This window comes from Artemia franciscana, unplaced genomic scaffold (genome assembly GCF_032884065.1).
Source record: "Artemia franciscana unplaced genomic scaffold, ASM3288406v1 PGA_scaffold_53, whole genome shotgun sequence".
Lineage (NCBI taxonomy): Eukaryota > Metazoa > Arthropoda > Branchiopoda > Anostraca > Artemiidae > Artemia > Artemia franciscana.
The window spans coordinates 159,180-180,213 of record NW_027062694.1 but is presented as its reverse complement, the minus strand read 5'-3'; the positions used below and the strand labels follow the sequence as shown (position 1 = coordinate 180,213).

Here is a 21,034-nt window from a genome sequence, read left to right as displayed (position 1 = left end):
AAAGTTTTCCAAAAGATATTTTACATCAATCAAGAACTCCAGAAGCAGCGATTTTAATAAGATTAGAAGCATTAATAGCCTAAACTTAACTTAAAATTTAAAGCATTTTTGATCTGGTGGATTACTTACAATCGGCTTAAAAACTTCTGGACGCCACTAAGATATTATCAATCTTCAATTCATCGTGCATGAAATCCCAAAATGCTGTCAATACGCAGTTTACTAAGAATATGGTATTGGTTCATAATTCGATCAGAAGCAAGCTGTTTTTGATAGTCTTTACAAGTGGATAGCGCATAAATGTTGATTCTAAGAAATCAGGCAAGGGAAGAAAATGTCCCAAAGACAAGGATTTGCAGTGTTATCTATCCATGTTTATGTTTAGAAAGATCATAATAAACAAGTTATATTTCTCTCTTGTCAAGTAATAACAACGAAACAGGGGTGCCTAGAACTTTCAGACGGCGGTCTGCTTAAAGACATCATAAAAGGCTGTACCTGCAGCTCGTGGTGTATCATCCCTTGACCAGTGTTTGACTTAACCTTTTCTATTAAAAATTAAAAAGAAATTGAAACTTAAGGCACCTGTTTTAAAATTGCCTTTCCACCCGGCATGCAAATGTAAGCTCGCTTCACGTGTTTTTTAAATATGGCCATTTCAACCTCTAAGGTTTGTATTATTACCGTTTTTAGGTATAAAATGACAAGATGAATATCAAGGAAAAGAGTTATGGCCGTGTCTGTGGTTGTGGCTGTGTCTGTGGCCTCTTAGCTAAGCATTAAATAAGCCGCTACTTATAGATTCCAGGCTTGCAGCTGTCTAAGAGACAATAAAAAGTTTTATTTGTAAAATTAAACAATGTTTATAGCTTTTGATATATTTTTAAAGACTACTAAGCGCTCAGTTTCGATATCTGAGGATGTGAAGAAAAAAGTAAGCTTAAATAAGCATTGGCCTTGCTAGAATTATTTCATTGCAGAGCCTTTGGGTGTACAAGCAGAAATATCTGAACTCTTTTACTATTCTTATCTTTTCTTTACGTTTTCAGGTGTTGCAATTGGAGGTCTTTTTAGCCTTTTCAACGCATCAAGCCAATTTTATATTATATACTACTCTCTAGACGAAGTGTGTTCTAAAAAAAGGAGAGGGAGAAACTACTTGGTCCTTTCATGATTTGCTCAAAAACGTTTGAAGCACCTTAAGTAAAATCTTCTTAAAGGCGTTATATTTAGACCTTTGGAATCTTTGCCTATCACATTTTATTCATCTCATGAAGCTTAGCTAGTTTTCCTTTTCATTTTACTATACTATGTCCTTGCGCTTGTTCAAAATCCAAAGGTCATATATCCGAAAAGAATCTTGTCAAGCTTCAAAATTTCTAATAGTATTTATCCTATCTGCTCCTTTTTATTATATACTAGCTGTTGGCGTGGCGCGCCGTATTGGTTACGCGCCATTTTAGTTGTGTAATAGATTGTCAGGTTTACCGACTCTTGAACATGCAACATATAATTGTCCATTGGAAGAACAATCCGTATTCAAATCTATACCGCATTTTTCTAATGATTGCCCATGATGTTTGTCGATGGTGAGTGCTAATCGAATATTTCCTATGTCCCCGTCGTCATTTACATATTCTCCCTGTGCCCCCGGCGTCCCCGTTGTAGTTGTGTCCCTGTCGTCATTTATATTCCCTGTGTCCCGGTGTCCTGGTTGCCATTTGTTTCCCGGTCGTCATTTATATTCCCTGTATCCCGCGTCATTTGTGTCCCGGTCTGTAATGTCATCTTATAATGACGTCATATACAAAGCCTTATATAACTTATTTATGTATATATATATATAGATGTGCGCTGGTTTTCAGTCTAGAAATCAAGTTTCGAAGATTTGCCATATCAAAAGAGCAAAGCTGTAAGGAGTAATTCATGTGCAACGAACTAATGATGACGAAAACCATAGTCATTCGAGGTAACACAATTGTTCCAAAAAGCGCAAAGCCCTCCACAGCGCCATCTGCAATAGATACAAACTAAAAGACTCTCAAAAATATAAGCAGCTTAAATAACTCTGTATCTTCCTGTGTTAAGATAATTAAAATTGATGATTCAAGTAAACGTTTTTACGGTGCAAAATCAGTAAGCTGTTTCGTTTTCGAGCAGGCTATTTTCATGAGTATTTTCAAAAACAACAGTATAAAATTAACAGAACGTAACGGAACACTGTGTACGCTTCTAAGGAAACACACACAGCCCGATATAAAATTGCACGCCTTGGCTGAAAAATGGCTTGAAAGTCTTCTTCAGTAATGTAGATTGTTTAACATCAAAGCTCCATGAGATAAGACTTTTTGTCACGAATGAAAAAAGACGTTTATTCTGTCTGTGAAGTTCAAACTGAATGGCAAAATACCCCTCTTGGGGATGCCCAGATCCAGAAACATGAATGTACCCTGGTCACCTACTTATGTGAATAATTAGGAAGAGGAATATCCGTGTATATCTGGAGCTTTTTGAAGGTTGAAAGCAAAGATATTAACTTAGATTATGAGCCATATGTGATCAAGTGTGGAGGTCTTTCCTCCTACCGTGTAAGTCATTCGAGATCGGTTGCATATGCAGAAGCTCTATTCCTTCAGGCTTTAATCCTTCATACTCGGTATTTGTACATCAACTGATATTAAAATGAAGCAACAAAGAAATATGATTATTAATTATAACTTTAATGTTCTAAATGTTCAATGGGTCAACAGATCTGGACTCTCTTAAATTATTTTAATACAATACTCCCAGAGTGCCTATTTGGTCATCGTTTGCACCAGGCAGTTAGCTTCTCGACTAGATATAGAAATGGCCAGACTCCTTCGCTGTTTTATTTTATATTACCAAAGACCATGAGTCTTATAAGATTATACTGGCATTTTTTTAGAGAGAAAGATGGGTTTATTAATATAAATAACAAAACAAAACAAGCAAATGGCCCGAAGCAAAGCTTGTTTGGGCTTACAACCCCAATACACATACAAATAAAACAATACGAAAAAGAATAAAAAATAAAAAGAAAAGAAAAGGAAAAGAAAAAAGAAAGAAAGAAGAAGAAAAAAATTAATTACCCTGCATTTCAATCGAAACGGATTTACACTTCAAAAGAGATAAAACAAAAAGAAACTAAAACCACTTTACCAGTATCGCCAAAATCAAAACCAACATCTTGGCTCCACTTGAGGTCCACTCAACTATCAAAACCATAAATATTAAGGCAAAATAACTTTAATTCCCGCCAAAATTCAAAAAAACTATCCATGTTTCTCAAAGTCGTAGGTAAACAATTTCATGCATGGGGTCCTAGATGCCGAATAGAAAATTGAGATCTACGGGTAATAGCAAGCGGACGACGAATTATATCGGACTGTCTCGTAGAATGTGTATGAATATCACTTCCTAATTCAAACATACTTTTAAAACATATTGGTAAACAATTTTGAAAATATTTATATATAAACAGGCTTCGATAAAAAATAATAAGTCCTGCTAAAGGCAAGATTTTGCATTCTATATACCTCTTTTGTACCGAGTCTTTAAAACCTACACCACATAACACTCGAAGCGCTTTATTCTGCAAAACTCGAACACGATGGAGATGAGAAGGCATTTGAAGCTACGGACCACACTGGGATTAGTTGTAATTTTACACTATATCTTCAAAGAACAGAATTCAAAAAACCTATCTAGATTGTGTACAATCTGATTCGTCAGGAACTGATACAGTGTGATTGGTCTTTGATTGACAGTGAAATAATCATATATAACTAAGTCTTTTATATGTCTTTTATAAAATACAAAATACAAAATACGAAAACTAACTTTTCTATATTACCCAACAAATTAAAAAGGCTAGGAACGAAAAAAAGAAATGCTGCAAGTTGTAAACAAAGAATAAAAACAATACCAGGCTATTACCAAAATCACTAAAAAAGCAAATTCTTTCAGTAATTAGAGTTTCAGATAATGCCCCACTTACAGATCCCCCACAGCATGAAATAATAAAAATTATTCCGTCTAAAATAGGGGTAGAGAATCGACTAAAGAAGATTAACGCAAATAAATCATATGGACCAGATGAAGTATCCCCACCTATTAAAGGAGATGCATGCGGTATAATATGATGCTTTTCCCCTACTATTCAAATAATACATAAGTACAAAATCTGCCCTACACAATAGGAAGGATGTTTAAACTACACATGTTGACAAGGGGAGAGGCAGAGATGAGGGCAAAAATTATCGAACAATTAGTCGCACCTCAGGAGTGGGGAAACTTCTTGAAGGAATAACAAATACTGCTATTGTAGAACATCCAAAAACGAACAAGCTATTGTGGCTCCAGTCTCAGTTGATCAGTTGCTGCAAAACTCATAGATGCCTATGAAAACGTGCCGAAACTTATGGTATTGGGATTTTCAGTCGATATGATGCTTTTAGATTTAGATTCTAAGCTCCACGCAATAGACCTTCAAGAAGGAGTTATAAATTGGGTGATTCCATTTATTCTCAACAGAAAACAGGTGTTAAAAGTATTTTGGGATTGCAGATACATTTTGCTGTCAGAATCGGTGGAAGTATAGTGCAGGGTACCCAAAGGCAAAGTTTTGGGCCCAAAACTGTTATAAATTCGTATTAATGATGCATCTTCGACCACAAGGAGCACAATTTTCTTTTGTGAAGACTACTCCAGAAAAGTCAACTCAATTCATGACCCTTAGGCCAATTTTGACTAGGAATTTGGGATTTACATTGCCACTACAATTGATATGTTTGACCAATCAGTTCTAAAATTTGTACAGCAGCGAGAAATCCAATGTATAAGGGGTTTTCAAAAGTTTTCATATTCTATCCAACTTCAAACACTCAAAAGACCATCTCTCAAATAAAGACGTAAGCGAGGAGATGCATTTAAAATGTACACAGTGATTTTGAGATCATGATTACATCCTGAGCCTGTTCCGTAAATGACCCCCTGAAGTTTAACGCTTTAATACCAGGCTGCAAAAAACATTTTTTCGAATTATGTAGTTGGTCTATGAAACTCCCTAACCCAAAATAAAGTTATGTCTAATGATTTGAAACTATTTTTACTTCAGCTCCACTTACTTTTTTACTTTTTTCCTTCCTACTTGTTTTTGAACCATGCTTAGCAAAAACACTGGATGGGATGGCCCAGATTCGTTTTTCGGTTCTACTTACTTGAATAGAGAATAATTAAACTGGGGGGGTGAAGAAAAGAAGAAATCAATTGATGAAAAATTTATATTATTGATTTCATTTATTTTCTGAGTGAAAGGAAGTAAAGCTCTTGCTACTCCTTTTGTGTGTGAAGTATTATTTTGCCTTTTCATATAAATCTATTGCGTGGTTAGAGTTTCTGGAATTTCCCTTTCCTGAACCCAATGTTTCCTAACACTTCTAGCCCCCTCAGGGAAGGGGGCCAAACATCTAATTGGTTATCAGAAGCTGATATTCCTATTGTTGTATCTCCAATATCCAATGATGATAGCCTGAATGAAACCATGATTACTGTCACTGAGCCACCAATCTCTGAAACTGACAACCTGCTAAATGAGGATTTTCAGACAGTAGGCAGAAAACAGAAACGAAAAAAACCTTCTATGAGTCCTCCTGAAATAATGGGACTCTCAAACCCAAATCCAGCTGTGGAGATAAAGGACAAATCCATTATCCTATTTACTCCAACAGTAAAAGATCAATCTTTCTCTATCAAAAATATTACTAACATTAGAATGAATCTTTTCAAAACTTTTAGATGCAGCTTCACTGTGAATGTGAACAGAGATGGTTCATTAATGGTTATGTTTCTTGACAGAAATGAAGCCTACAAAGCCCTTAGCCTGAATAAAATTGGCAATATTCCTGTTACACCTGAATGGTGGAAACCAACCCTGAAAAATTCTCAGAAAATAGTATTGTACAACATACCATTGGAACTGTCAAATGACGACTTGAAAGATGGCCTTATGAACAATAAGGGGGAAATGCTGGAGGTTCTGGATGTTCATCGTATGGGCAAACTAGATTCTAAGGGAACAAGAAGTAGTAAGAGTGTTCTCTTTATCTTACCTGCTAGTTCCCAATTCGACTCAGTATTCCTTTTTGGTCAGCAAAAAGCTCATAAAATATACCAAGAAAAACCTCTTCAATGCTCAAAATGTTTTAAGCTTGGTCACTCATCTAGGTATTGTTCTTCTTCTGTGCCAGGGTGCCCTAATTGCCTTGGTAATCACTCCTTGTCTACAGAAAGTAGATGCACTGAAGTGCCTAAATGTACAAACTGTGATGGTAGACATCAATCAGCAGATCACAATTCATGTCCTAAATATGTTCAACGAGCTAAAGTTTTAAAGATTGCTCTTCAAGAAAATGTTCCTTTCCCAATAGCTGCAATGGAGCTGGCCAAGCGGTCCAAAGTACCATCAGGTCCAAGAGTTAATGAGGCCAAAGAAGGGAATTTAGCCCTTCCTCAAAAACCCTGGCTACAGGTCCACAAGAACCACCCAAATCAGGCACTCATACCTCCTACTGAGACTTCTTACCCTCCATTGGCTAAGGAGCATCCCAAGGTGGCTGAAGCTAGTCCATCCCTCAACAATCCTAAAACTAAGCCTAAATCTTGGTCTGAAAGAGTGGCAGCTTTTCCTAATATTTCTACTCAAGCCATAACTATGCAAGATAGAGTTGGACCTCATATTACTAATTTAATTAAATATGTTGCATCAGTGGACCTAATATTACAATCAAATATGGCTAAAGATAAAAAAGCCAGTATTACAAAAGAAATTGCAGAATACTACTTTTCCAATTCTATTTTCAATGAAATAGGAACAGAATTATCATCCATTCTCACAAAATATCATGCAGGTCATCTATTCAACCCTTCCTATGTTAACTAAGCTGCAGATCCTACAATGGAATTGCGTCTCTTTAAATTCAAATAAACTTGCTGATCTTATCCAATGTGCAAATGATAAGAGAATTGGAATTATTTGTCTACAAGAGACTAATCTTCATCAGTATAAGAAAATCAAAATGCCTGGGTACAAGTGCTACAGGAAGGATAGATCAACTAACAGAAAGGGAGGGGGTGTGGCAATTTTTGTTCATGTTTCAATCCAACACTCCCCTCAACCCTTAACTATCTACAGGGATGAAATAGATGTTGTAGGCATATTAATTACCTTAGCTAATGGTAACCATCTTGCCATAAAATCCTTTTATAATCCATGTGGGAGTAAGGACATCCAAAGTATCTTGGAAACAGAATTATCAGGTAATAATACCTTTATTTTTGGTGATTTTAATGCCCACAGTCCTCTCTGGGAACAATCAGCAGGTAGCAACAAAGCAGGAAGAGGAATAGAGTACATATTGTCCAATTTTCCTGACACCTTGATTTTCACTCCATTTGACTTTCAGACCAGGTATAATATTTCTTCTAACTCTTTCTCAACTATAGATTTGCTTCTAGGTCCTTCTTCATATTATGATTTAGTTCAGATGGTAAAGGTGTCGTCTCTTCAATCTGATCATTGTGCAATTCTTACATCATTTCAAGATTTATGCTACACTCCCAAACCCTACGTCCCTACATTTATCAACTCCAAAGGAAATTGGTCCCTTTTTCGTGAGATATTAAATGAAGTAGATTTTTCCTTTGTTTCTCCTAATTATGATATTAATGCCATTGAGTCTAATTTGAGATCAATCCTGCTGGAGTCAGCTAAATCGGCAATTCCAATGACTAGGGTACGTTTTTACAATGGCTCCAAAAGACCCAAGAATTGGTGGAATGATGAGTGTAGGGTTGCAGTTCTGGCAAAAAGAAAGGCTCGTAAAAGGTTTCAAAAGCACCCATCTCAGTCAACAGCAATCTTTTATAAGCAGTCATGTGCTAAGGTGAAACTAATTTGTAGGAGAGCTAAACAGAGTACATGGCTGAATTTCAGCTCAAGTATCAGTTTTAGAACCCCAATTTCAAAGGTCCATAATTTCATTAGCCAACTAAATAGTGGAAAGCAGCCTAATGATGACCGTAGATATGATATCATTCAGGATGGATATCCAATTGTATCAGATAAAAAGAAGGCAGATCTGTTTACCAATGTTTTTAAAAACGATTGCTCAGATTTTCATCCCAGCCGACCTCCTTTTTGTAATCTCCCTCTTACCTGTTCTTATAAGGGTAATCTGATGAAACCTTTTTCCCAAGATGAATTTTGTGTAGCACTTAATTCTCTTAACATCAAGTCTTCCCCAGGTTATGATGGTATTTGTATGAAGTGGATTCTTGAGTCCACAAAGGTGTTTCATACAGCCCTCTTAAGTCTTTATAATCTTATTTGGTCAAGTCAAAAGTTGCCAAATGCCTGGAAGATTGCTCAGGTATTCCCAGCTTTAAAACCTTCTTATTCATCTAATGATCTCAAGTCTTACCGTCCTATATCAGTATTACCTTCCTTTAGTAAAGTTCTGGAAAGGCTTGTCTTATCAAGAATTGAGTGGTTTTCTGAAGTCAACAATCTCTTTCCTAGTGAACAAACAGGTTTCAGAAAAGGACATAGCTCTTTAGATAACATTACCCGGCTAGAAATTGATGTTTGTAACTCCCTCAAAAAAAGACATGTCACAATGGCTGTTCTGTTTGACTGGTCGAATGCCTATGGAAATGTAGTCCACAATAAATTATTGGAAATCCTAATAAATCTTGACTTCCCGTATCCTTTTATAAGTTTTATAAAGTCTTTTCTAACTGATAGATATTTTTACGTTCAAGTAAATCAGTCTAGAAGTGAGCAATGCCCCATTACGAGAGGACTTCCTCAAGGTGCAATATTGAGTCCTCTTCTATTCAACTTGTATGTTTCTGAATTTCAAGTATCTCATGCATCATTTGGCCTTTATGCAGATGATTTGATCATTTGGAAGTCAGGAAGGGATATTAGCCTTCTTCAAAGCCTTATTCAACAGGATATAAGTCTAGTCCAGAGATTCTCTTTAGCATTTGGCTTCCCAATATCAATCAGTAAAACTAAAGCCATTATATTTACTAATGGTACTCTAGACCCTCCTAATCCACTGACAATTTTCTCAAGGGAGATCCCATATTGCAATTCAGTGAAGTTACTTGGTTTATTAATGGATTCTAAAATGCAGTGGCATGAACATATTAATTCTTTGAAATCTCTGATTATTCAGAGACTTTGTATTCTAAAAAGACTTGCTGGAAGTAAGTGGGGATGTCACCCAAAGATTATTTTGGATTTTTACAAATTATATATTCGTTCAAATATAGAATATGGGATTCAAATATTTTCAGCTCGTCCCCCATCCTCTTTCAAAATCCTTGAATCTTTACAAAATTCTGCTATTCGAATAGCTTTGGGTGTGCATAAGCATACCCCTCTGTCAAAGTTAAGAACACTGTCGGGATTGGTGTCCCTAAGTGAAAGAGCATCTAGTCTAAGGATAAAGTATTTCTCGCAAATCCAGGCTTATGGAGCCAAGCATGCTGTATATGCACATACCTTTGCTGAGAAGTCAGCCTGTCCCAATGCCCATTCATCATGGAATCAGTTTCAACTGGAGGTCCCAAACTGGAATCAACATTCGCTTCATGCATATCCCTTTACTGAGTCCCCCCCATGGGAAATGAGTCCTCCAAGCTGTCAAGTAGAACTTATCTCTATTAGTAAAGATTTGATTCCTAATTATGAGATCCAGACTATTTTGGCTGAACACATCTCAAAGGCTTACCCCAACTATAGAAAAATATATACTGATGGATCCGTCCAGAGGGAAAGAGCTGGAGCAGGAGCATGTATCCCATCCCTGAATTTGAATATTTATTCTCCTCTCCCATTGGGATCTTCTATCTTGTCTGCTGAATTATGTGCCATCCGCCTGGCCTTGGATGCTCTCATAAATTATAACATTGAATCTGAAAATATACTCTGTCTCTCCGACTCTAAATCAGCATTACTACTGATCCAAAATATTAATAGAATTGCTAATGACAAAGATTTATATAATATTAGAAGACAGCTTCTTAATCTAAGGATCAAGGAAAATGAAGTTTATTTTCAACATGTTCCTAGTCATAAAGGTATAAAATATAATGATATGGCTGATTCTCTAGCAGCAAAGGCTTCCATGTTATCTCCTAGTCCTTCCTCTGGCCTCAATTCACGAGATATTATCAGGCAAAGATCCAAAGTTAATCACAGTACATTAATGTTATCTCCATTTCATACAAGATTAAATACAGTGCTATATTACCGGCTGAAATCAGGTGCCCTACTTCTAAATAGCTTGTTATTTAATTGGAAGCTACATCATTCCCCTTTATGCCGAATCTGCTTTTCAACAGAGGAAACAATCCAGCATATTTTATTTGATTGCCAGGCTCAGAGTGAGGAGACTGTTGCTCTTAAGCGTTTCTGCTCCTTGGCTAAGATTCCAAATACTTATACCGCTATCCTGGATTCTAACCTGCCATGGGAAATTGATCGTAAGATATTTAAGGCAGCAATTGATACCTTAAAGAAGAGAAATATTGTTTAATAAGGATTAAAGCTTGAAGAAGTCAATTTTTAATGGGAGGCGATTTATCCATAGTTTTTGATTGTGCAGAAGAGAGCGGGAATGAGTAGGAAGAGCCGTATTGGTACCGGCCGGCCTAGTGCCTTAAACTGCTGGGGACAGGTAGCTCAGGTGCTCGCACTTCCCACAATCAATAACAGTGTATTATTGTTCATAATCATATATATCCATTGTTTGCAGACTGGAGGAGAATAGCGCTTCCAGTAGCTAGTTTTTCTGAAGAAGAAGTCAAAGAGGTGAAAGGACTTGTTGTTAGTCCATATACCTCCCTACAATTTTTGGAACTGGAACTGGAACAAATTTTAAAAGAGGTGATTAACTTAATTTGGCTTTGTAAATAAATGCTCCATGGGCCTAGGCTATAGGCGAAAAATCACTAATTTTTTGAAGTCTTTAATTCTAGGTAAATTTATGGTTTTCTGGATCAACTGGTAAATATTTAGAATAGTGCGGTGGTGGTTCTAGGCCTGGACAGGGGGTGAGGTCAGCTGCCAACCCCCAGTTTTTCTGACGTCTGGCATTAAATTCCTTTTATCTTATATTTCTTCATTCCTGTGGTAGGCTATAATTTGCCCCCTTCCTCTGCCACTACTGGAATAGTTGCTCTGTAGAAGGAGGCATGCTATAACAAAAAGAGAGGAATTTTATTTTGCTTATTGTATGCTGTTTTTTATGTTTAAAGTAAAATTTTTAACAATCAACACCCATCCTCCCTGAGGGTCCCACACACAGCCTTTGGACAGGCTATGTTAGAAATCAAATTAAAAAAAAAAAAAAAAATTATAAAACAATGAAATTTGGTGAATATTGAACAGTCTACATTTCTGAACCACAAATAATGTGAATATACCACTTGATGCTTTTTAAGCTCTTTTTGAATATAGGCTAATGATCATTTTGTTGCAAATTCAACTGTAATCTGACCTTACCCAAAAATGTAGCTCATAAATGTTTCTTGAATTATAATTTTGTAACTGTCAATTGAATATATAGATAAGCCAATTTTAAGAACATTGACTCAAACAGAGGTATATAATCTGTATCTCAATTAGACTAAGAGAAAACGGTATCATCTTTGAGGGTCTATAAAGGGCTTAAAATTGAATTCATAAGAAAAACAATTAATATATTCAAAACGAGCATTAAAGAGTCCACTTTATTTATAGGAAGGAATTTGACTGCTCAATATTTACCTGAAGATCCATAATAGGCAGCATATTTGTATTGCTCAGATTATCATGGTTTCTATAATTATTATTCACATTTTTAAGTAATTTAGATTAGTATTTCCTTTAAATAATTTCTTAAATCACAATGCCTTTTCATTTACAAAATTAAACAAATGAAAATATAGAAAAATGGGCTTGTCTATAGTGTTTTAAATAAGACAGTGAACAAAATGAAACAAAACTATAATAGGTCTAATAAAAAAAAAAAAATATTTGTCTTCACATTTTGAAGCCTTAATCAACAGGGGAAATACACATATATCAATATAAAAAAAAAACAACAGAAAACTAGCTTAAATAAAACATGAAAAAAAAAAAACAAACAAATGCTATAGCCTACAGAAAAAAGTCTAAATTAATCTTGTGAAGGGGACTAGCAAAAAAACAGGGTTTTTGTTTAAAAATCTTACTCGTGACCAAGGTTTGAGTTAGTTTTAAAGGTCAAAATAAAATAGACTCTATAAGTAGTCAAAGGTTGTAACTAAGTACAAGTCATTGAAACATTTTTGTGTATTATAAATTGAAATAATGTTTTCATTTGGTAATCTAGCCAAAGTGCATTGACTCTTTCCAGAGTTACTTTCATTTTCACCTTTATTTATAAGATTGAAACTTATTAAGGGGTTATTAGGCAAAATATTATTGCTTAAGGTACTTGAGGTTTTGACCTGTCTTTTAATTAGGTTATTCTTCTTCTGTTTCAGCAAACACAGGCTTTTCAGTCAAAACTATTCAGCTGTTTTCCTTTTGATTCACTCCATGAGATGAACAGAGCTACTGAATTGGTTGCTTCTTATTTATCTTGAATCTGGTCAGATCTCTTTCAGTAAATCTTTTGATTCTAGGAGTTGATTCATAAGAAGACAAATATTGAGTTCTGAGCTCTGTGTGCATACTCAGATAGACTCATATCAGATCATATCACTATCAGATAGCTGATAGTGAGATTTTATGGTGTTTGAAGCACTTTAACAGTTTACATTGCAGGATACACTGTGCAGACATCAGCATATTACATTCAGATAGACAATGATTAATTATTCTATTTTTTAAATTACAATGCCTACAAAGAGGAGAAGAGGGAACTGAGCCACTTGAATTAGAGAACTGATATGAAAACACCTGAAAATTATGGCATTTAACTCTGCAAACATTATAGACACATTATCATATATTCTCTCACCCATTGCAATATTAAGGGGTGGGAGAAAAGTTCCACTTGCCACCTTTTCATTCATTTTTGACTCATCAACAAAAGTTTGAAAATGGTTTTTATATGTAATTCAGCAAATTTTTTCTGGACAAAAGCAATGGGGTTGAGTTTAGTCCTTTGAGAAATTAGTGTTTATTATGGGTATGGATCAACTCCTTGGGGGATTTAGGAGGAATGTAGGTGCAATAGACTTACTGGCACTGGAAATTTCTTCTGGGTATTGGCATATTCATTTGTAATACCTCTATGCATGGATGGATTTCCTAACTAGTTATGCAGGGTATGTGAGCTATTGGCTTCAATTTTTGTCAGATAATTTACCAAGAGAAATTTTCATCTTACATTTATTGTTGATAGTCCACTCTCAGTAAGCTGAAGCTTAGTACTTGTTGTTTTCCTCAGACCAAATATGAGATGGATTATAGCATTTTGTGTTGTTTAATTTTTTTTGCATCATAGTCTTTCCATAAGAACCATAAACAATGAGTACATAATCAATATGGAGTCTTATATGTGATTTGTAAAATTTGAGTAAAGTTTCCTCATTATAGCCCCAGAGTGCAGATAGTAGTCTTTTTATTATTCTAATTTTCTATGGCATTTTTTATTATATTTGTAATGTGAAGGTGGAAATTAAGGTTTTGGTCAAGTATGAGACCTAGGTAATTAATTTGATTGTCCTCTGGAATAACTATTCCATTTGAATTAGTCTTACATTAACATTATTGTGCTTGTGATGGAATTGGATGATTTTGACTTGGTGGGCACAATTGCTAAATCAGAATCTCAAGAATTCCAGAATTGCAATTTTTCAAATTGGAAAAGTAGTTTTTGCAACTTTGAATGTGCAATTTCAAAGGTGTTGCCAGTTGCCCATAGTACCATGTCATCAGCATATTGTAAATCGGTGTGTGTGAGGTTCTTGTACCAGAGAAATAGAGAGAAGAGGAGGCATTAGGACTGCACCCTGTGGAAGACCTTCAGTTATTGTAGTTTTGGGTGAGGAGGCTGAACCTACACAAGCAATTAAACTTCAATTTTCTATCAAAGATTTTATAAAGGATACTAGCTTGGGGAGTAATCCAAGACTTGCAAGTTTAGATAAAAGGATCTGGTGGTTTACATTATCATATGCCCCTCTGAAGGCATGATTATAGCAATTTAGGAGTTCCAGTTAGTAAGAAGAGGCAAGATTCTTTATCCATGTAGGATGTATGTTTTTTTTTAGCTACTAGTAGCATTAGCCCTAATATGTTGTATTGCATTATTCAGTTCATGAATTGAGAATGGACAGGTTGTATACAGTGATCTTGGGCAAGGCTGGTATATTGGGTTTGTCAGGATTGGGCTGGTAATGCTGTTATTATTTGATATTAGCTTTTATGAGAAAAGAATTGCAAATAACTTTGCCTTTTCATTATGATTATCATAATGGGCATTATTATATAGTAGTTCGTACTGGAGGGGGATGTTTTTTCCCACAGATGTAGCTTATGAGTTTATGTATAATTGGTTCACATGTATCTCTGGAAATATTATTTGTAAAATTTGCAATAGACTCTTTGTTTGGCCAGTGATACATCAGTTAGAGGGACAACAATTTCGATTTTATTGTTTAGTTCTTTGAACAGATTGACAATTTTCTTGTATATACCAGCAGATTCAAGAATCAGCCATAGTGACTGTCTGTTGACAGTGTTGAAAGTAGATAAAATCAAAGAAGACAGTGTATGTCTTCTTTTATGTTCTAGAGTTCTCTCTGTCAGCTGTCTAATTGTATGGATTTGCAGAGTAGTGAACCTACTTGGTATGAACCCAGTTTGCTGGTGGTGATGAAGAAAATGGAGGTACTTTGTTGGCTGCTTGAGGAGCAGCATGGTGAAGAGTTTGATGTGTTTTGAGAGTAGAGTTATTTCACGATAGTTATTACATTCTGCGACATTTGGGGGGAGTTGGGAGGGGGAAATCTAAAACTTGGAAAACACTTAAGAGTGGAGGGATCAGGATGAAACTTGGTGGACAAAATAAGCAGAAGTCTTACATACGTGATTTACATAATTGGAACGAATCTGCTCTATTGGGGGGGGGGGGGGGGTTAATTCTGAAAAATAAGAAAAGATGATGTATTTTAACTTACAAAGGAGTGATCGGATATTCATGAAACTTCATATTTAGAAGGACCTCGAAACTCAGATCTCTTATTTTAAATCTCAACTGGATCAAGCATAATTGAGGAGGGGGGCAGTTGAGGGGACTGGAAATCTTAGAAAATACTTAAAGCGGTGAGGTCAGGATGAAACTGGATGGTAAGAATAGAAACCTGTCTAAGATACATGACTGACATAACCAGACCGAATCTGCTCTCTTTGGTGTTTTTTTTTTGGGTGGGGGGGATAATTTTGAAAATTGAGGTATTTGTAACTTACGAAAGGGTGACCAGATCTTAATGAAATTTGATATTTAGAAGGATCTGGTGCTTTAAAGTTCTAATTTTAAATTCTGACCAGATCCTGTGACATTGGGGGGAGCTGGAGGGGGAAACCGGAATTCTTGGAAAACATGAAAATTTGGTTATTTTTTATCTTACGAATAGATGATTGGATCTTAATTAAATTTGGTTTTTAGAAGGAATTCATGTCTCAGAGCTCTTATTTCAAATCCCGACCAGATCTTTTGACATTGGGGGGAGTTGGAGGGGGAAATCTTGGGAAAACACTTGGAGTGGAGGAATCGGGATGAAACTTGGTGGATAGAATAAACAAATGTCCTTGATACGTGATTGACAAAATCGTACTGGACTCGCTCTCTTTGGGGGAGTTGGGGGAAGGGTTCAGTGATTTGGGGAGTTTGGTGCTTCTGGATGTGCTAGGACAATGAAAATTGGTAGGCGTGTCAGGGAGCTGTACAATTTGACTTGATAAAGTCGTTTTCCCAGATTCGACCATCTGGGGAGCTAAGGGAGAGAAAAAATAAGAAAAAATTATGTGTTTATAACTTACGAGTGGGTGATCAGATCTTAATGAATTTTGATATTTAGAAGGACATCGTGACTCAGACCTCTTATTTTAAATCCTGACCGGCATTAAGCCTCTTATTTTCCTTTTTAAATCAATCTATTGATTCATAGAATTTTGTTAGAGCTTATACCATATGATCTCTTGGCTCTTAGCTCTTCTCGCCTCGTCACAAGTGCCATATGAGCTCTTAGCTCTTGTCTTTTCTTGTACAGCCTAGTGAACCTTTGCAGTTTAAATCTTGTCAACAATCATTTAATGAAATGCAAACTACAATTTGCCTTATGGGACACAACCAATATTTTTATTTATTATTAAATTCCAGTTGATGATTGAAAATAATACCAAGATCCATGAAAAACAGAGCATACCTCTAAATGATCCATGTGATATTGGTATGCCACTATTTTCACTGGATAATTCAGCACATCATATTTCCCCAGGTTAATAAACATTAAATTTGAATTGCATCAATCAGGTAATATGTCTGAAAGCTCTTTTTAATTTTTTTTGTGTTTGGCAATGCATTGAGTGGAGAGCCAAATGGTATATTTTTTCCCTATCTGATGTATCGTACTTGTTTCCAAAATATTGCAGCATTGATTTTACTGTTCCTGCCATAAAACTAACTTTAGCTGCAGTTGAAAATGGCTGCACTATTGTTTATAATAGGAATGCATCTAACATGCAGTTACTTATCATAGCTCTTGGCATAAGTTTCAGCAAATTAAATATGAACTAACCTAAACTGAAAATCTTGTTTTGTTCTTGAATACAATAAGGCAACGTGTGTTAAAGAATCAAAGAAACTTTGGATGTGAGTGTGACTTTGGTCTGAGGCAAGTTTGAAGGTTGTTGGCAGGCATTTTAAGACTTTTTTCATTGGCTACAGTGCAGCTGATGATCTTGTATACAAGTTGTTTAGATGTATGTCCAAGAATTATTTTACTTTAGAAAATGTGGTGACTTTCAGTTCTGACTGACCCGACTTAAATGATAGATTATTTGAAATCTTTGGTGAAAAGAAAAAGGTTACTCCTAGTAGAAGTGGCCTAGTGAATATAGATCCTTGCATGATTCACTACACACACATTGTGTTCCTTCTAGTAAGGCATGGAGCAGCTGGAGAATGATCACTCTTCCAGGTGGCCAAGCAGACTAGAGGTTCGAGTAAAGGATGAACATTCTCCAACATTCCTAACAGTAAATGTGTTCTTGTGAAGTGTTTATGAAATAGGATGTCACAAAACTCTTAAAAAGCAAGAGACAATGAAGGTAGAACTCCAATTAATTTCCGACAGTTCGGCAGTCCTATGATTAGTCGAGCATGCCTGCATGTTTTTCAATAAAGAAGGCCTTTCCAACTTCTTTGAGGGTTTGAATACTCCAATATTGGACAAGAGGAATCTCCACTCCTTTTTTGGAGAAATTATTAGTGAAGTGGCTATTGTATTTTTCCAGACCCATATCTTTATTATTTTTGAGATTAATACCATGTGATGTCTGTACCCCTCTTTGAAGTGAACTCTACTGTATTGCAACATTTTAAATATTTATTTGTTCTGTAAAATGATTATTGTTTAAATAGAAATGAATAGGCCTCTTAATAATGGAACTTTGAAGCTGTAACCTGTTCTAGCCAATTGAGTGGTATGGCCCCTGCGTATAAGATAATTACCAAACATAAATTATCGGCTGGTGGCAACTATGAACCAAGTCATGTAATATGTGCTATGAATAGGATTATAATCTTGGCCAAAGTTGCATATTTCATAAGAGCAGGCTGGGGCCAGCATATTTTTGAGTAGACGCTGATACTTTGAGTAGACGCTTTGAGTCACACTGATAGTGAATTGCTGTCATTAAATAGCATTCTTTAAGCTTTCTCCATATTTTGTCTTCTAGGGTCATAAAAGGGATATTAAGTGATGGAAGTTGATTTGCCTAAAATGGAAAGTCTTTCTCCTGACCCTTGGCATAAACCTGTCGAAGCATTTGGTGGCATAGAGTTTGTGAGTACTGTTCCATGCTTAAAACTTTGGCTTTACCTGTTCTGTTTTTTTTTATTATTTCCATCTCTTATGCTTTGTTTAATATATCATTCTATCCCCCAACAAAGAAGGCATATCTCCAAGTGGTTTCAAAAACGGGTTTTTAAATGCGAAAATTTACTTCTTTTTTTGTAACAATTTTTGTGATGCCAGATCACTAAAAACTAAGGGCCTGGCATGCCACTGGTTAACCATTTACCTAGGCTTTTCACACTATAATTATATTTGTCAAACATCCTTTTAAAAGAATAATCCAATAGATTACCAGGGAGATCATTCCATTCAATGGCTGTGAAAACAGTCATTGATGCCGCATCAAATCCCTACTTTAGAGGTTGTAAAGGTACATAATATATGCTATAACTTGCCCTTGAGGCCAAATTTTGGATTGTCTGGGGTGGTGCTATTAGGGCCTTAGAAGTACCTGCAAAAAGTAAGCACCTATATTTTACAATAAGCCCATGTACAGAGGGATAATCGAGCTAGATGTTAACAGGCTATTTGAATGAAGAATCACACCCAGCTTTCTAACATAGCAGAATTGGATCCACTCGAGATGTGTGCTCCAAGGAATATATGAGGACAATTAATTTCCAAAAGAGAAGTTTTATTAACTCGGTGGATAGATTGACCTTTGAAGATGAAGTAACAATGCCATCACAAGACCTTTGATTGGGTTATAAGTATCTGCCTAGCCTTGGTAGAAAACTTTTTTTTCTAATCGGCTTGAAACTTCCATTCATAATTTCCTGCGCCAACTGGAGCCTAATGTAAAAAACAAAAAAATCATATGAGGTGCACAGGCCCCCTAAAAATACATCAAAAACTCTTACCGTTACGATTGGCTTGAAACTTGTAACCATGATTCATTGAACCTAGGGGATTCTTATTCACAAACAAAATAGAATTCAAGAACCATTGGCTAATCTGGGAACTTGGCTTAAAAAAGCCAAACAAACTTTTTTTATGAACAGATAGAAATTTAAACTGTAAGTCGGAGGACCAAGCTGATCATAATGTACAAGAAATATTTTTGTTGGGGGCACAGCCCCCTCCCATAATTGGGCTCAGAAGGTGGCCAAAAAAAAGTTCTTTATGATTGTCTTGAAACTTAGAAGGATTATTGTTGGGGAAAGTGAATCTCACATCGACTATCAAGATAAAAAGTAATGGAACTTATCTGGTTGCATTGGTACGTAAGCCTTATTTCTTCACTTTTAAGGCAATAAAACATAACTCTTTCTCATAAACATCTCTGGCATGCACTTATTTAAGCAAACAATCAGTTAAAAAAAATAGAACATGCGTGAAAAGATTCTTTTATTGGAATGGGGGGTTTAGACAGGTTATGTTCAGGTCTGTCTACAGGATGTTTTCAGCCTTATAGAACACCCAAGCTTATACAGATTTTTAATCCGTGCCAATTAAACATCCCCTGGCCCAGTCACCCAAAACTTGATAATAAAAATACTAAAAAAAAAAAAAAAAAAAAAAATAAAGAAATATTGCACAAATCTGCAGCTCATCGAACGTTTTGACAGAATATTTAAATTTTGTCCACAATTCTAGTTACAATTTGAAATTTTAATTTGTTAGCAGATAAATTTAATATAGTTTATGAACATTCCTATAACTAATCAATTAGAAAACTATGTCAATTGAAAAAAAAATAAAAATGTCAATTCTATGTCAATATTGAAAAAATATGTCAATTCAAAGAAAAATAAAGTGCCATAAAGAATAGTGCTTCCAGTGGCTAGTTTTTCTGAAGAAGTCAAAGAGGTAAAAGGACTTGTTGTTAGTCCGTATACCTCCCTACAATTTTGGAACTGGAAGGATTCTAAAGCGCAAAATTAGTCATATAAGAAGTCAAATCTAAAAATGAAACAGCAATTAATGTGAAAAAATAAAATGAAACCCAAAACGAACAGAAATTAGAATGAACAATCACATTAAACATAAGGATAATAGATACTGCTGGGGATGAGTAGATGAATCCTAAAACGAACAGAATCTGATTGAATAACCGAGTTAAACTTAAACCGAACATGAATTACCACAAAATAAGAGTCAGAGCACCGCCCCCAAAAACCCACTAAAGACTGTTTTCAATAAAGCGCAAACGACTGTCTGGCCTATTGAGGGTTTAGGGTTGTGTCTGTTGTAGTTTCTGTTTATATTTAGTTTGACTTGATTTTTCATTGTAATTTGTCTCTGTTTTAGGATCGATCTGTTTTTCCCAGGAGTATCTTTCATTTATGTTTGAGGTTTTTTTTTTATTTTTGAATCATTTTGAGTTTTGTTTATCAATTTGTAGTCAGTTCTGTTCGTTTTAAGTTGATTTAGTAAATTATTTAGCTCATTTTTGGCTTCATATGATTCTTTACTTTTCTTTGAAAACTAATTTTATGTCAATTAAGTTAATATTACATAAAAAGATAGAAAGTTAATTTTGTTTAAATATTACGCAAAGAGATTTTTCTATAGATGACCTGGACCTGTATTTGTTCAAACACGATAGGAGTCACGACGAAACAAAAAAGGTAAGATTCTTTAAAAAAAGAACTATAAAAAAGTACATTTTCAAACAGTTTCTAAGACAAGTAGAGCAATCTGTTAACGATCAGAAATTACTATGAATGGATAACTGAATGCTAAAATGAATAGAAATTATAATTAATAATCAAGTTGAATTTGAAACGAAGGGGAATTACCGCATAAAATCTAGCGTTAAGGGGATTTGAGGACCGGTTGCCCAACTCTTATTTGTAATAATTTCTGTTTTTTTAAGGTGGTCCCGTTTATTCCTTTGTATTGATTTTAGTTCGTTCTAAGTTTGAATCCTTATATTGAAGAGCTT

General features: G+C 35.3%; 1 protein-coding gene across 1 annotated transcript in view; it reads left to right on the top strand.

Moving 5' to 3' along the window:
- The first annotated feature begins 18,022 nt into the window (after positions 1-18,022).
- The window catches only part of LOC136041989 (endoplasmic reticulum membrane sensor NFE2L1-like), a 140,596-nt gene continuing 137,584 nt past the window's right edge, over positions 18,023-21,034 (top strand). The window contains exon 1 of the mRNA XM_065726811.1: positions 18,023-18,135. The gene's annotated coding sequence lies outside the window, so the exon portion shown is untranslated. The remainder of the gene's footprint in view (positions 18,136-21,034) is intronic.